The 14,233-nt window shown below is 35.9% G+C and overlaps 1 long non-coding RNA gene across 1 annotated transcript; it reads right to left on the bottom strand.

Moving 5' to 3' along the window:
- Nucleotides 1-2,724: 2,724 nt before the first annotated feature.
- Nucleotides 2,725-13,902, bottom strand: LOC115420570 (uncharacterized). Its single transcript, XR_003935558.1, has 3 exons — nucleotides 13,795-13,902; nucleotides 9,811-9,820; nucleotides 2,725-2,735 (listed from the first exon to the last, which is right to left on the bottom strand). It is a non-coding gene; the product is annotated as an uncharacterized LOC115420570 (long non-coding RNA).
- Between the last annotated feature and the right edge of the window lie 331 nt (nucleotides 13,903-14,233).

Genomic DNA, 14,233 nt, shown 5'->3' with positions numbered 1-14,233 from the left:
ACAGAAAAAAATTGACTTTTTCAGTAAAATGTAGCATTAAATGGACACAAACCGAGTGTTTCCATCCACTGTTATTAATCCAACTCCATGGGTTTTACTGGTGAATCAATGTTGTAGAAGATGACGGTGTTTCCATGGTAACTACAGAGCCTATGAACGTCCAAATGGATCATTCTGTCTCTATTTAACCTTTCCTCAGTGATTTGTCACTTAGGACATGATTATTAACATTTATTATGGTATTATTCTCTGCATTTTGCATTTTTTTTCTGTGAAAATCAGCTGTTTTCCTACAAACTGATTGCACTTTATGTATTTATCATATTTTAGTTGTATTTTAATTGTATTTTATTGTGTTTTACTGGTATTTTAACTGTATTTTATCTGTACTGTTTATTTGTATTTTGCACTGTAAAGCACTTTGTGACCGTCTGTGAAAAGTGCTCTATAAATAAAATTTACTTACTTACTTACTTGTTTAATTCACTGATCGTGTAGATGTTCATAAAAGTTCAGAGTAAATTCAAAGGTTATTTTATCAAAACAGAAAAAAATGGAAGTAAAGGTGACTTTTTTAGTAAAATGCAGCATTAACTGAACACAAACCAAGTGTTTCCATCCACTGTTATTAATCCAACTCCATGGGTTTTACTAGTGAATCAATGTTGTAGAAGATGACGGTGTTTCCATGGTAACTACAGAGCCTATGGACGTCCAAATGGATCATTCTTTCTCTATTGAACCTTTCCTCAGTGATTTGTCATTTCAGACATGATTATTAACATTTATTATGGTATTATTCTCTGCATTTTGCATTTTTTTTCTGTGAAAATCAGCTGTTTTCCTACAAACTGATTGCACTTTATGTATTTATCATATTTTAGCTGTATTTTAATTGTATTTTATTGTGTGTTACTGGTATTTTAACTGTATTTTATCTGTACTGTTTATTTGTATTTTGCACAGTAAAGCACTTTGTGACTCTGTGAAAAGTGCTCTATAAATAAAATTTACTTACTGACTTGTTTAATTCACTGATCATGTAGATGTTCATAAAAGTTCAGAGTAAATTCAAAGGTTATTTTATCAAAACAGAAAAAAATGGAAGTAAAGGTGACTTTTTTAGTAAAATGCAGCATTAACTGAACACAAACCAAGTGTTTCCATCCACTGTTATTAATCCAACTCCATGGGTTTTACTGGTGAATCAATGTTGTAGAAGATGACGGTGTTTCCACGGTAACTACAGAGCCTCTGAACGTCCAAATGGGTCATATCTGATGACCATGAAAAGCTGAAAAACTGCATTTTACATCAATTATTTACACGTATCGATAGAATTAGTGGATCAGCAGTCTAGATCAGTAGATGTTTTTTGTCAACGGTGGATGTTCGGGTCTTTTTGAGTTAACAGTTGTACATTATGTTGAATGTAGTAAAGTGAAGTGTCCTTTTGTTGTAATTGGTGTAAACTGCACAGTTCCTCCCAGTGAAACCAACAATTAAAGACATAATAGGAGAATACATAATGAAGTAGCATGGCATCATGGGAGTTGTTGTTGTTTATACCACAATTGCCATGAAACTCTATTTGATTAGATTCTTTATTGTCAGTGTATAGTGTTTTTGTTGTTGTTATTGTTTTTTTTAACCCATCTTTAGAACATGCAGGAACACACCACACACTATGAGCAGTAAGCTTGCCATAGCAGGTGCCCAGGGAGCCAATGGGGGGTTAAGTGCCTTGCTCAAGGGCATATCAGCCAAAAAATTTTTCCTGGAGTTTGAGGAATCGAACCGGCAACCCTTCAGTCACAAGCCGTTTCTCCAGCCATCTCTGCAGCCCTCTAGGCCACAGCTATAGGGAGTTCAGGGCCATCAATGTGATATCAAAATTATAACATGATAAACTATTTATAATGATAACTCCAAAATTTCTCATTGGTCTAAGGCAGGGGTGTCAAACTCATTTTAGTTCAGGGGCCACATTCAACCAAATTTGATCAAAAGTGGGCCGAACCAGTAAAATATTAACATAATATATGAATAATGTTAACTTTTCTCGATGTTTTAGAGTGAAAAAAGTAAAAATATGTTATGAAATTGTTTACATCTACGTACAAACTATCCTTTAAAACAATGTGAATCACATGAACAAACTGAAGAAATAAGTGTAATTTTAACAATATTATACTTCAGTTTATCATTTACATAGGTACATTACAAGTTGCAGATCACAGTGGATCTACAAAATACACAAAATATTTAGTAACAGACAATATTGTTAAAATTGCACTTCTCTTAAGACATTTCAGGTTATTCACATTTTTTGCGAAATTATACTTTGTTTTGGTGTAAATACATGAAAATGTTAACATTTACAGAGAAAAAAATTTGGAATTGTGAGTATTTATTTGACATTATGGTTTATTTACTGATCTGACCCACTTGAAATGGAACTGGTCTGTATGTGGCCCCTGAACTAAAATGACTGTTAATATCTTGTGTAATTTTACAATTTCACAAATTCATCCCAATGGCCGGACTGGGCCCTTTGGCGGGCCAGATTTGGCCCCCGGGCCACATGTTTGACACCACTGGTCTAAGGTGAAAAAAGTAAAATTACATTATGAAAATATTTACATTTATGATAAAATATGAATAACCTGAGCCAATATGAGGAACCTGAAATTTCTCAAGAAAAAAAGTGCAATTTTAACGATATTCTACCTACTCTAAATGTTTTCTGCTTTTGTAGATCCACTGATCTGTAAATTGTGTTAATAATAAGCTGCAACATAATATTGTTGAATTTGCACCTATTTTTTGTTTAAATGATATTTCAGGGTTTACATGGATGTTCAGGTTATTCACATTTTTATAAAGTAATTTAACTTTCGCACTAAAACAAAGAGAAAATTTTGGATTATTATTTATAGGTTATCATGCCTGTTATTTTACTGGTCCAGCCCACATGAGATCAGGTTGGGTTGTATGTGACCTCTGAACTAAAATGAGTTTGACAACCCTGGTCTCTTCATGTTATTTCTTTGCAGTGAAATAAAGGTTAATTAAATTTATTAGCGTTTGTTTGTGTGTATTTCCCCTCTTAAAACACACGGCAGTGAGTTTCTCTTGAGTCCAACTCCAGATGTTCATCAGCACTTCAGACAAAGGCACTGACAGAAGAATTAACCAACCTCTGAATACATGTGACATTAACATTAATAAAGTGGATTTGAACAAATTAAACCATTTTTCTGACTTTGGTGTAAGTACAGAACTTAACAAAATAATGTGAGCCTAATAATTTGTAGATGTTTTCATTAAACACATTATAATTTGGAACCCAGCAGGTGGGGAGCAAATGGAGGGTTAAAGTGCCTTGCCCAAGGGCATATCAGCCAACAATCTTTTCTCGCAGCCTGTGGAATTTAACCGGCGATCCTTCGGTTACAAGCCAAATTTCCAACCCTCTAGGCCACAGCCAATTAGTCAAATCTGGATAAATTTCAAGAGTGAAAATATTACACAGACAATATTAATAGTCAAGGGTGTTCAGTGTGATATCAAGTAAAATATCAAGTAAATAATAACGTAAAAACCTACTTATAATGACAACTCCAAATGTTCTCATTGGTCTAAGGCAGGGGTCTCAAACATGCGGCCCGGGGGCCAAATGCGGCCCACCAAAGGTTCCAATGCGGCCCGTGGGATGAATTTGCAAAGTGCAAAAATTCCACTGTCAAGGCTGTCGAAATAATTTTAGTTCAGGTTCCACATACAGACCAATATGATCTCAAGTAAAATAATAGCATAATAACCTACAAAAAATAATGACTCCATATTTTCTTCTTGGTTTGATGTGAAAAAAATATTACACTATGCCTATAAATAATGACAACTTCCAATTTTTGACTTTGTTTTAGTGCAAAAAATAACTTTAAATTATGAAAATACTTACATTTACAAACTACCTTGAAACAATAAAATATGAATAATCTGAACAAATTTGAACAACCTGAAATGTCTAAAGAAAATTGAGCACAATTTTGGACGAACAACAGTGTCTTTGTAGATCCGATCCATAATGCACATGTATAAATGATAAGTTGAGGCATAATGTTGTTAAAATTGCACTTATTGTTCTTAAGAAATTTCTTTTTTTTTTCCAAGTTATTCACATCTTTTTTGTTTGGATAGTTTATAAAAGTAAGTATTTTCATCATTTAATGGGGTGTTTTTGCACTAAAACAAAGACAAAAATTTGGAGTGGTCATTATTTATAGGTTATTATGCAATTATTTTACTGGTCTGGCCCAGTTGGAATCCAATTGGGCTGAATGTGGCCCCTGAAAGAACATGAGTTTGAGACCCCTGGTCTAAGGTGAAAAAGTGAAATTACATTATGAAAATATTTTCATTTACTATAAAATATGAATAACCTGAGCAAATATGAGAAACCTGAAATTTCTCAAGAAAAATAAGTGCAATTTTAACAACATTCTGTCTGTTCTAAATGTTTTCAGTATTTCAGGGTTTACATGAATGTTCAGGTTATTCACATTTTTATAAAACAATTTAACTTTCCCACTAAAAAATTAAAAAAGAGAAAGTTTTGGATTATTATTTATAGGTTATCATGCCTGTTATTTTACTGGTCCGGCCCACATGAGATCAGGTTGGGTTGTATGTGACCTCTGAACTAAAATGAGTTTGACACCCCTGGTCTCTTCATGTTATTACTTTGCAGTAAAATAAAGGTTAATTAAATTTATTAGCGTTTGTTTGTGTGTATTTCCCCTCTTAAAACACACGGCAGTGAGTTTCTCTTGAGTCCAACTCCAGATGTTCATCAGCACTTCAGACAAAGGCACTGACAGAAGAATTAACCAACCTCTGAATACATGTGACATTAACATTAATAAAGTGGATTTGAACAAATTAAACCATTTTTCTGACTTTGGTGTAAGTACAGAACTTAACAAAATAATGTGAGCCTAATAATTTGCAAGGTTATTATTGTTAATGAAAACTAATGAAATGACGAAAACTAGAATTGAAAAAACATTTTCGTTAACTGAAAAAAAATAAAAACTATAATTAAAAGAAAAAAAAAAAAACGATAACTAACTGAAACTGTATTGCATGCTTATGTGTTCTATATGTAAAGTGTCATGAGATAACTTTTGTTATGATTTGGCGTTACATAAATAAAATTTGATTTGTATGAGAAATCTCCCATAATTTTGTTCAAATCATCGGTAAGATGGAGGTAAACACAGCAAAAAAGCGCAGCAGTGTGATGAAAGAAACACACAAATTTACGTGTTCTGTTCATAAATAACTTCATCATTTGATCAACTGTTTAATGCCATTTCAGTGTATTATAGATCGCATTTCTGCAGCAAGGTTATTATCGTTAATGAAAAGTAACGAAATGATGAAAACTAGAATTGTAAAAACATTTTTGTTAACTGAAATAAATAAAAACTATAATTAAAAGAAAAAAACAATAACTAACTGAAACTGTATTGTGTGCTTACAAAACTAACTAAAGCGGATAAAAATTATGAATAAAATTCACTTCGTTTTCATCTTTGTCAATGTCGGATTGATACGAAAGCGATTTATTTTGGTCTAGCAATTTTAGCTAGCAGCACCATATGATACTTCATGGTCCGTCACTTCTCGTCACTTGTCGTTTAGAGTCATCTCCTCGTCCCCACTCTACCTGGAAACATGGAGACTAAAGTTGGGAGAAAGCAGCAGAGTCCTATCTGGAATTTATTTGAATACGATGGCGAAGAAGAGAAAAGCTATGAAAAAATTTAAATTAATACTAAAATTAAACTAAAAAATAAGCATTTAGAAAAAAAAAAAATCTAATAAAAACTAGCAAACCTGCTCTTAAAACTAATTAAAACTAACTGAATTAGAGGGAAAAAAAGTCAAAACTAAATAAGATAAAACTATAATGAAAAATCCAAAACTATTATGACCTTGATAATTTGTAGATGTTTTAATTAAACACATTCTAGTTTGGAACCCAAGAAATATATTCAGAACTTTTTTTGCATGGATAAATACCAACAATCTGAAATATGTTCAGTGTAACCTTGTTGAAGTGATCTGAAATAAATTCACTGCTGCGGTTGCAGTCAAAGCGAGAAGAGTTCATCTCCAGTAACAAGGTGCTAAAATCACACTCAGGCCTTGGCTGCAGTAGAATACAAATACCAGATTGAACGCAGCAGAAACTCTCAGAGACCTGGATTAGATATTTTTACTGGAGTGGCAGGGTTATTCAGAGAGCTTTTTGAAGAGGGTTGGTTAATGTGGCGCCAGTGTTCATTCTGCTGCACCAGAGCCAGAGGAAGTCTGCCTTTGGGGATTCAAAGTACTGTGTGTGTACGTGTTGGTGTGTTTCAAAAGGGCTGCACTGAGCCGCAACCTGGAGTCATTCCAGATTATCCCTCTCTGAGCTTCGATACCCATGTGTGTGTGTGACACACATACACATCCAGCAGCAAACAGCATGAATGGATGAATGGGTCTGACTGATCCTTCTCCAGGTCCATAAGCCTCCTGTTGGAGTTAGGGTTACTTAAAATTTGTTGAGTAAGAGAAAGTAGTGCATTGCACAGCGAATTATGTTTGTTAGTATATAAAGGCGGCCATACACTGTGCGATTATTTCGATCGTTGCACGCAGCTTCATCTCAAACTGTGCGAATCATTCGTAAGGTTAGACTCACGATTCATGTTCTCACACTATACGGACCGATACTCGTACGCGACCTGACTGCTCACACTGTAGGACCATACACCAGAGGACGCACGACATGTTCCAGTGTTGTATACGGAAATACAACGTTAAAATACCAAGGAATCCGAAAGTGCATAGACGATTGTGTATTGGCGTGAATCACGAAATGGTAGTGCTAAACAAAAACCAATGAGCTGCTTTGGCAATATGTGCCATTATCTGTGAGGAATCAAAAAAGAAGAAAAGACGGTGACGTGTTTGGTGCAAGAATTGGTTGGCCAGACGTGGACAGTATGGGCTGTCAATCCTACAGTGGGAACTAGAGGTAAGCCGCAAAAGCTAAACTGCACTAGGCCAATAGCCAGCTATTGTTAGCTTAGAATTAGCTTACAGTAGCTGGATAATACTGTATTCGTGCATGCACAGTGTGAGAATTTGAGGCACATCGGCTCGTGGCACTGCTTTGACAGTGCGATACCCTCACGAGTAGCGAGCAGGATTTCAAACAGCTCTGTTTTCCTTGCGAACACACGATTGCTGGTCGTGAGGTGGTCGTGAGGTGCTAGTCGCTTCTCTTTACCCCATGTACACTGCACGAAGCATGACACACGATTAGAGGCACATCGGGCCCGATCCCAGAAATAGTCGCACGAGTGAGAAATCGTTTCTAAACTCGCACAGTGTAAGGCCGCCTTAACACACACACATAGACCCAATCCCAGTTCACTCTTTGGCCCCTCCCCCTTACCTCTACCCTTTCATTTTGCGCATTCACGTGAAGGGGTAGGGGTGTCTCGATTCTAAATGAGTCAAAGGGGAAGGGCTAAGGGGGAGGGCTGTTTGGTCCTCCAAACAGAGATTTTTCAGGACCACACTACAAATGGAGGGGTATTTGGATACACTGAGCTCTTCTCTGCTCCTCCTCCTCTATGACCTCCTCTCTGCTCCTCTTTCTCCCTGACCTTTTCTCTCTTAATTTTCTCTTCTATTTATGCCCCAGTGAATTCATTACGTTATTGGCTCAGTTTTTACATTTGCAAAGAATTTTTTTTTTTTTACCAGTCCAATAACATAATAACGGGCCAAAAAGTTATAACATTATTGGCCAAAAGTTATTACGTTATCGGTTCAGGACTTTTATTATGTTTTTGGCCTGATATTACATTATTGGCCTATTACATTTTAAAAATGGCAAATTTATTCCGTTATCGGGCGTTATTCCGTTATCGGCTGTTATTACGTTACTGGCTTCTACAGGGTTGTCTCATGTTTCAACCCCTACCCCTTACAACTCTGTTTCAAGGGGCAGTGCCAAGTGCAAGGGCCAAGGGGTGGGGGTAAGGGGTGAACTGGGATTGGGCCTTACTCTACCTTGAGAAAGAGAAAAAATGACCCCTAGATGCAAGTGGTTAAGGAAAAGCATCACATTTTGAAGAAACCAGGGGTCATTTGCAGGTAAAATGTAAAATAACTCCAACTTAAAAGTTCATAATCAAAGTTTAGGCACTAAATTGTACTTCTGTAAACACATTATACCATGACCACAAAGTACTGATGTAACTTCAAGAGGCAGAGATATTTCAGTAAGGAATGACTTTTATGTGAAATCACTTATTTTAGGCAAATTTCCTTTGGAGCATAAAGAGACCATTATATAGGTAACAGTTGGAGCAGGTTGTTCCCTTTGGACATCTGAATGTTACATTATTCCATATCACTTAGTACAGTCAAAGGGACCTGTCAGAGTTAGGATAAAGTCAGCTTATTCTTAAAGGCACCCTTCCCTTTAATGCTTACAGTGATAACTGAAGGTTACCCGCTGAATTGAGCCGCCATGATAATTGACATTTAGTGATGAAATGCCTCATACAATGAATGCTAAAGGGGGAACTAATTACTGCCTATCCAAGTGTCAATAGCATCATCTGCTCTCTTCTAAATGTCAGTTTTACATTGAAATGCTGGAGGCGCTACTGCCAAGCACTAATGGCTGGTCATTGGCAGCGCTAGCATTGCAACACAGTCTCAGGTAGAGATATGGCAGACATAACAACCCAGGCGGATGCTGCTTGTCCTTAAAACTGCATCAAATGGAATTTCTCATTCCCAAATCTTCATATATGATTATTATTAAATGATGTCTTTAAGCCATGATATTCATCTCAGGTGGTGATGGCTTTGCAACAGGGTGCATGTTTAACCCTTTCATGCTTAGTGGTCACTACAGTGGACAGCTATTCTATAGCTGTTCTCTTGTATGTTCATGGATTTTGTTGTTTTAGTTCCATATCAGCCAACATGCATCATCCCATACACTGCAATTCATACCATTACTGTAACTTTGCTGCTCTTGATAAACCTGATCTGCACTAACATGTTTGAGTGTAAATTAAATTGTTATTGTTATTAGACTGCGATTAACATTTTTTGTTTTGTTTTGTTTTTTACACAAAAGTTGTTTTTTTTTTTTTGCATATGAAGTGAGTAGTGACTAGTATTAGAGTATGTCAAAATGTGAGAAAACATCAGATTAGCAGCATCAAAAATGTCTTTATTTCATAGATTTCACGCAGTATATCAGTAAATACATGTTTCTTTGCTTCAAAAATGAAACATATGGTGTCCAGCTGCAACTCTATGAAAAATAGGTTCATAAAAAATTTTCAATCGCATTGTTTTTTTAATGCCTAAAGAGGAATAAAAACACTCTTGATTAAGGCTCTCGTAATTCATGCATGAAAGGGTTAAGGGTACTTCATCCTTTCTCTGAGGATATCCCCACGGGCTGCAGAAAAATACATTCTAGACAAGTTAAAAAAAAAAAAAAAAAATCAAAAGTGTATATGATAGGATATTTTAATTCATAACTGAAGACATAAGGCAGGGGTGTCAAACTCAGTTTAGTTCAGGGGCCACATTCAGCTAAATTTGATCTGAAGTGGGCCGAACAAGTAAAATAATAATAATATGGCACGTGCAACTTTTTTTTTTTGGCAGAAAACTGAAGAAAAAGAGACTTTTTCAGTCTTATCTATCATTAACTGAACATAAACTAAGTGTTTCCATCCACTGTCATTGATTAAACTCCATGGGTTTTACTGGTGAATCAATGTTGTAGATCAGGGGTGTCAAACTCATTTTAGTTCAGGGGTCACATTCAGCTAAATTTGATCTGAAGTGGGCCGAACCAGTAAAATAATAACATAATAATATATAAATAACATCAACTGCAAACCTTTCTTTGTTTTAGAGTGAAAAAAGCAAATTTATATTATGAAAAAGTTTTACATCTACAAACTATCCTTTCAAAAGGTGTGAATAACATGAACAAACTGGGAAAAAAAAGTGTTATTTTAATAAATATTATGCCTCAGTTTATCATTTATACATGTACATTTTAAATAAGTAAGTAAATTTTATTTATAGAGCACTTTTCATAGACAGAGTCACAAAGTGCTTTACAGTGCGAAGTACAAATAAACAGCACAAATAAAAATACAATTAAAATACAATTAAAAACACAATAAAATACAATTTAAAATACAATTAAAATATAATGAATACATAAAGTGCAATCAGTTAGTAGCAGATCACAGTGGATCTACAAACACACAAAACATTGAGTAACAGGCAGAATATTGTTAAAATTGTACTTACTTCTCTTAAAACATTTCAGGTTGTTCATATTTGTTCAGGTTATTCTCATTTTTTTTTGCCAAATTATACTTTGTTTTAGTGTAAATACATTAAAATATTTACATTTACAAAGAGAAATAACTGGATTTATATGTTATTATGATAGTATTTTACTGATCCCACTCACTTGAGATTGAATTGGTCTGAATGTGGAACCTGAACTAAAAGGATTGTTAATGTCTTAGTGTAATTTTTGCGTTACACAAATTCATCCCGAGGTCTGGACTGGACCCTTTGGCAGGCCAGATTTGGCCCCCGGGCCATATGTTTGACACCTGTGATCCAGGGAAAACCTGTGAGGCGATAAAGCACAGAGACTCCAGGGAAGAAGTCAAGTCAGTAACATGAATTCACTGGGGCATAAATAGAAGAGAATATTAAGAGAGAAAAGGTCAGGGAGAAAGAGGAGCAGAGAGGAGGTCATAGAGGAGGAGGAGCAGAGAAGAGCTCAGTGTATCCAAATACCCCTCCATTTGTAGTGTGGTCCTGAAAAATCTCTGTTTAGAGGACCAAACAGCCCTCCCCCTTAGCCCTTCCCCTTTGACTCATTTAGAATCGAGACACCCCTACCCCTTCACGTGAATGTGCAAAATGAAAGGGTAGAGGTAAGGGGGAGGGGCTCACTTGAGATTGCATTGGTCTGAATGTGGAACCTGAACTAAAAGGATTGTTAATATCTTAGTGTAATTTTTGCATTACACAAATTCATCCCAAGGGCCGGACTGGACCTTTTGGAGGGCCGGATTTGGACCCCGGGCCATATGTTTGACACTTGTGACCTAAGGCATCCTTCCTGAAAAAAAAAAGATTTTTACCTCATATAATCATTACATTGAGCAGTTAGTTTGTTTATGCAACTGAGGTGTTTTAACCAAACTAACCTGATTATGAGACAATAAAATTATTATTATTATTATTATTATTATTATTATTTTTAAGAGACCAGTATAATAGCATAATTATCTGTAAGGAAATGAAATAGTTTCACATTCGATATTATTCAACAGCAGGGACTGGACCTCTGATGATTGTGCATTAACATTCATTTCTATATATAAATGTTCATCCTCACTTCACTACGCTGCAGATGTAAAAAGGTACTGAAGACTGAGGAACACTTAGAAGATTATCTGGATCTATTCTGGAGGAGACATTTATCAGAAGGAACTTGTGAGAATAGAAGTAGCTCAATACAGGCAATTTAAGAGTTTCTTTCTGAATGCGTTTCCCATTGTTCTAGTTACATAGCCCTAGTGATCGCCCAACCTTTAAGTCGATAGTTTAGGCCAAATACGTCCGTAAAACTTGAACTGTAGACGTCTGCCCACTTTACCTTGTACTCTATCGTCTAACTAGATCTGTAGACAGCAGCGCATTATAACTGCAACCTGACCTCAGAGCTAAAACCATGTGTTCTATTAGAATTTAGAGCCTGTTAAACGGATCATTTTAAATGGTAGTTGAATGTTGAAACTGAATACGAACTAGGTGATTTTTGTGGTCAAGACATCCTAGCCTAACAGTGCAGGTGTTGAGACTTAGATCGCGTTGCAGTTAGACTATGTAGAAAGAGAGTTATTTTATGGGTTTTTTGGGCTTAGGTGCCTAACCAAGGTTGATTGACAGGCGTACACAGCACACGCTGAACTTAGATGAACTTTTGTTATAAGCTTTTCTTAGAAATAATGCTGAACAAATGACGTATAACGGATATGCTTTGCCCATGTGTTATTATTAACCAATTGTGAGTCTTGTATTAATGAGGTCACAAGGAAATGGGAGTCTCCAACAGTCACTAAAGACTATAAAACGTAATGAAGGAGACTCCCTAGAAAAAGGGGTTTTTCTTGTTTTGACAAGTGTGTGTTTTATAGAGCTACTAGTGGTAAACTGCCTTCTCTGATAATTCACAAGTTTTGATTTTTTGTAAACTTTTGCTGTTTTAATAAACCAGATTTTGGTAAACTTTTTTTAAACTCAACCCTTCTCTTGGTGAATTTTTCTTCATTCTCCTGTTGTGTTCCCCCAACACCGACTTCAAGGGGTAAGTCCTTTTAAATTGTGGGTTACCCCCCATTCCCAGCAGTTGGGGTCTTTACCCTGGCTCCTTAGATTCTATGGCAGGGGTGTCCAAACTTTTTTTAAAGAGGGCCAGATCTGATAATGTGGAGATTGCCAGGGGCCAGTGGTCCCTTCGGACGTTTTTTAAACAGTAAAAATTACATATAAATGTGCTGTTCTACTTTTATTTTCATTGTCACAATATAATTTTTTTAAATGGCAATGTAACTAAATCTAAGCCACTCAGGTGTGAACAAATTAAAAAAAATAAAAAAATAACAGTTCTGCCTTCCTTTCACATCTGGAGTCAGATAACAGAACAAACTGTGTGGAGTATCTTAAACTTCCAAAAAGTTGATACAAATCTTAACCCCACATTCATTTTAAACATGACTTATATGAGTAATCATTACTCATATATTACTCAGTAATGCAAAGTCTGTTAACGTTTAAGATGAAAACATATGACTCTTACTCTTGTCTTTCACAAAATCATTCAGAAAGTAATATTTTGTGTCACATCTACAAGTACATAACACCAGCAGTTATAGGCAACTAACCTGGCAACTTGGTAGCCTGCCTTGGTGGTGAATTCATTGAATTCCCAGGTTCACATGAAGAGTCACTGTTGTGAGTTTAAAGCAGCTGGAATGTGCTTCACTTTTTCGGAGCGCTCACTCCCTTGTAGCTTGTTGTATGCGTTAGCATGTTTTGTCTGCTAGTGTGTCTTTACATTGAATTCCTTAAACAAGGCAACAATCTCTCGACAAATTAGGCAAACACAATCACCTTGATTTTCAGTGAAAAAAAATTGTAATTCCCATCTCTCCTGGAAGCGGCGGCCCTCACTGTCAACTTTCCTTTTTTTATTTACAGGCGCCGTGGTTAGAAATTAGCGAAAATGGTTCACGGCAAGGTCACAGAGCCCGATAGAGTTAGAGTGGTGCTGCCACCATGAGGTGAAAGGAGAAACTGCATTTTGAACCTTTTATGATTCATGTACTCGGATCAACAGTCCAAGCGGGCCATAAATAATACATTATAAAACTGAAGCTGTGGGCCGTATAAAATCTGACCGCGGGCCGTGATTGGCCCCCGGGCCGGACTTTGGACATGCCTGTTCTATGGGGCTCCTGGGCAGATAAAGAGACACCGTTTTGTCCTTTGCATCACATAGACGTTTCCTAAAGTAACGAAGGTTACACTTTCGGTGGAACAAATATGAAAAATATTGGAACAACGGTGTCTTCCTGAGATCCTTGAGTCTACGTGTTTTTACAAGCCACAGTGAAATAGTTATACATTTATGTGATATTTATTTTCTTTTTTGGTTGATTTATTTCCATATTTTGGAGTGTCGTTCTAAATCTGGAATTTCTTTTTCCCACTTATGTTTGAAATAAAGTCTATCTATACCAATTCAGTTCAATTCTGTTTTATTTGTAGAGCCCGATATCACAACAAAGTCGCCTCACGGGGCTTTACAGAAATTGTGGAATTGATAAAATAAAACACAATGAAAATGAACAAACAGTCAAGTAATCAGTTAGTGGTTCTTTTCTATAGATACAAACTTCTGAAACTCAGAGTCCAAGACTTTCCACAGTGCCTGTGTAATGTATAAGGTAATATTTAGACTAAATGACAGACTCTGTCATCTTGTTCCAATCTGTTTATCTATTCATGTACACGACACAAGAGAAAAACA

Source organism: Sphaeramia orbicularis, chromosome 6, assembly GCF_902148855.1.
Source record: "Sphaeramia orbicularis chromosome 6, fSphaOr1.1, whole genome shotgun sequence".
NCBI classification, from domain to species: domain Eukaryota; kingdom Metazoa; phylum Chordata; class Actinopteri; order Kurtiformes; family Apogonidae; genus Sphaeramia; species Sphaeramia orbicularis.
The sequence above is the reverse complement of the archived record's forward strand: the minus strand, read 5'-3'. Positions and strand labels throughout refer to the sequence as shown.